At 34.0% G+C, this 4,197-nt stretch overlaps 1 pseudogene; it reads right to left on the bottom strand.

Moving 5' to 3' along the window:
- Positions 1–1,190: 1,190 nt before the first annotated feature.
- LOC121460983 lies at positions 1,191–1,284 on the bottom strand (annotated as a pseudogene).
- Positions 1,285–4,197: the final 2,913 nt, after the last annotated feature.

The following is a 4,197-nucleotide window of genomic DNA, read 5'->3' on the forward strand; positions in this document are numbered from 1 at the left end:
ATACAGTAATAAAAACAGCTTAGTATTGGCATAAAAATAGACAGTTGGAACAATGGAATTGAATCAAAGACCCTGATATCAATCCACATCTTTTGAACACCTGATTTTTGACAAAGAAGCTAAAATTATACAATGGAAAAAAGAAAGCATCTTCGACAAATGGTGCCAGCAAAACTGGATGTCAACCTGTAAAAGAACACAAATAGATCCATATCTATCCCCATACACAAAATGTAAATACAAATGGATCAAAGACCTCAACATAAATCCAGTCACACTGAACCTCACTGACGAGAAAGTGGAAAGTCTTGAATGCATAGACAAGGAGACTGCTTCCTAAATACAACACCAGTAGTTCAGACACTAAGAGCAACAATTAATAAAAGGGACCTAATGAAACTGAGAAGCTTCTGTAAGACAAAGGACACAGTTATTTCCCTAGTTTTTCATCACCAGTTTGCTTATGTAAAATTTGGAGTCATGGTGTTCACAGATCTGTTCCTACAAAAACAATACTCGGAATGATCTGTACCAGTATTTCTCAACCTACCTAATGCGGAAACACTTTAATACAGTTCTTTATTTTTTGGTGACCACCAGCAATAAAATCATTTCACTTCTACTTCATAACTTTTTTTGCTACTGTTATGAATCATAAAGAAAATATCTGTGTTTTCTGATGGTCTTAGGTGATACTTGTGAAAGCATCATTCAATACCAAAGGGGTGCCAACAAACAGGTTGAGAACCACAATCGTATACTATAAACTAGCTTAGGAAGCACACAATGGTTGAAATATTTGAAAATTACAATTAAATTTACACTTTATTCACTTAGGTAGGAGCAGTATAATGAAAGCATTGTTTCATCCATTATTGTGCTCCGTCATTTCCAGGTGTACAAGGATGGACTATGATGGTGGAATAGCATGCTATGAACACACCAATATCCTCCTGTCATAGTTATAGCCTCATAATCAGGAAGAGTAGCAGATTGCTCTAAAGATTCATGTAACAGAACATGGCTGATATTTCCTTATTATCTAGAGCCAACACTGTGCCCTTTGGTAAAAGTGTGACATTGATTTCAGAAGAAGTACCAGTAACTGGTTATAGGTATCTGTCAAAGAGGTCATTTTTTTTTTAAAAGAAAAACCCTTTGCAGTCTAGGTCTTTTATTTCCTTTTGTATAAAAACATGAAACACTTCACGAATTTGCTTGTTATCCCTGCTAATCTTCTCTGTATTGTTTCAATTTTAGTATATGTGCTGCCGAAGCGAGCACATTATTGACTCTTAAAGTTGCAATATCAAAATGGAAATCTACAGAAAATATCATGCTTACATACCTCCCCTTCTTCTTCCTATTTTTCTCTTTGTTCTCTGCCAGCTCTACCTCTATACTTCATCACTCTTAACTAGCTATTTAAATGGGTGCTTAGGATCTTACATAAGTTCTCACACTTGTGTGCAAACATTTGACCATCAAACTATCTCATCAACTTTTACTAGATTATACTTTAAAATTTCTGATTAAGTAAAAATATACAAGTCTACTTCTCTACCATTGAACCCTGTGCTGTTTGTAGTTGCAATAACCTTCACTGACAAAGCAAACATTAATAACAGTCACAGGTGTAACACTAGTGACTTACTAAACTAGTGGCTTCAGTTACCCCACAAAATGATACTAATGAACACTAATGCTAACTAAGTCTTGCTTTCTCCTTTCTCCTCTTGTTCTCTTTTATTCAAACCATGTGTAAAATCAAAATACAAATACCAGCTTATCTAACTCAAATACATGATTCTCCCACTAGACTATATGAAAGACTAAGATGAGCACATATTATTTTATGACTTCTTTATATTACAGAACCTTCCTCTTTTGCTAAGAAGGTAAATGATAACTATTTACAAAGAAATTATGGGGTTCAGAGAAGAAAGTTCAGACTGGATGTGAAATTTTAGGCTTTTGAGATTATTGGTTATACTAACTTGCAAATAAAAATGATTATATTTGGATCCTAGGTAGAGTCAGAAGATAGATCCCACACATAACTCAAATGACAGAGAAAATTGAATAACCCGTATAATATTGTACAAATCAAATGGAATAAATCTCTAGAAAGAAAGTTTAATGATCTTAGGTAATTATTTCAGTGAACTAGATGATTGCTGAAGGCTGTGAACATGCTTTCTCAATGGGAAGTGAAATGTTGTTATTATCATATTTCCATCTGGCTTAAAGTAGAATGAGAACAAATAACATTTCAAATAGAAATGTCACAAATATAAGTTGATATCATATTTTATATTATATAACTTTTATTAGAATATACATATTTAAAAATGTTCTCTATGAATGATATAAGAAATCAGAAACAAAGCAGTGTAAGAAAATACTTTCTGTCAATATGCTGGGTTTTTTTCTGTTTTTGAGGATGGAGGGTGTAAGTGGAGACTGCTCATTCATTTCCTGAATTCCCAGACCCCAGTAATTACACAGAAACTATATTAATTACAACAATTCTGGCCTGGTGAATCAGGCATATCTTTTTAGCTAGCTCTTACATCTTAAATGAATCCATTTCTAGTAATCTGTGTATCACCACGAGGCTGTGGTGTACTGGTAATTTCCTGTATCTATGTCTTTTGACAGCTACATGGCGTCTCCCTGACTTGGCCTACTCTTCTTCTATATTTCTGTTTAGATTTTCTGCCTGGCTTTATTCTGCCCTACCATGGCTGAAGCAGCTTCTTTATTAACCAATTATAATAAAACATATTCACAGCATACAGAGGGGAATTCCACACCAGATTGTCTCACATTCTTTAGGCAAGTTCAGCAATCAACTTTTCTTTGAGTCCTGAATGTTCACTTTATATAGCATATGATCAAGCAAGACTAATTTCTTGCCAAAATGGCTAGCCTTGTCACATTGAAGGCAAATTCCATAACGAGTTTCTTCAATGCCCATCAACCTCTCTGAAGTAATTGGTGCTGCCAGAAGCAGTCTTGTCTTACTGTTAAGAAAAGCCTAAGTTCTTAAAACATTTTAAATCCATCTTCTGTAGGTATTTGAGGTGCTGAAGATTATCTATCTAATTGAAATGTATCTCTGTATATATAGAAAACATAACTAAGATGACTACAAGTTTGACAATTATAAGTGACTATTAATCCATAATTTTAATTATATATTGCATTTTTAAATGAGCTGCACAAGCACAAAACCTTAAACAAGAGCAAAAATACATATATACAGTGTTACTTGAGGAAGTACCCTATTGCACATGGTGTAAAGAGCTTTGCTGAGAAAAATAGAAGGAAATGTTGCGAGACTAGAGTATGCTCACTTTTGTATTAGTTTTCTCGGAAATCATATGTTGTCGCCTGTGGTATTAGAATCCAGGAAGCTTGCACAAGGACACACAGGGCTGCCAAAGTGTTTCCTAAGTGGCTTAAGACATTGGAATAATTTCAACTTTTCATTTCCTGGATTCTCCTTTGCTTAGAATACTCACAGACTTAGAGTCAATATCAACATGAAAACAATAAGCAAACAAACAAGAAACAACAAAATATAGTTGTCTTTCCTTTCTCAATTACTATAAAACAGATTTGACTGTCAAGAGTGTCACTCTCTAATATAAATTTAGTGTGATGTCAATGTAATATCGGTTCAAAGAAAATGATGATTAGTTAGTCACATGGTAAAGTTTTTACTTGGAAAAAAATATCTTTTACAGATAGAGAATAATAGAAATACTTACAGATAGAGAAATAATAGAAAAAAGCTAAATAATAAAAAAATGTCTAGCATCAAAAATAAATAGCTAAATATCAGATATTAAGTTGGCAATGAAATTTGGGACCTGCCATTTGTACGTCTTGCCAAACCAAGTGCTTTGAGGCCTCCTTTGTATTCTGACTTTGTAGATTTGGTGAATTTTTCTCCTTGTTTCTGCCTCCTTGAAAATCTTTCTATTACTGCAAAGAAGAAAAAGAGAGAGAGAGAGAGAAAAGAAAAAGAAAAACATGGCTCTGCTCTAATTAATCAATGCTAAGATAATTGTTCTATGGAAACAATCATGATCCAAATGCTTCTCTCCTCAGAACCTGCCAGGCACCCCCACTGTCTGTAGAACACGGCGTGTTACTAAGACTACAGCATTCTTTACTCTTCCCTGTCTC

This window comes from Microtus oregoni, unplaced genomic scaffold (assembly GCF_018167655.1).
Source record: "Microtus oregoni isolate MIOR12 unplaced genomic scaffold, Mior012 000021F_ref0000039, whole genome shotgun sequence".
NCBI classification, from domain to species: domain Eukaryota; kingdom Metazoa; phylum Chordata; class Mammalia; order Rodentia; family Cricetidae; genus Microtus; species Microtus oregoni.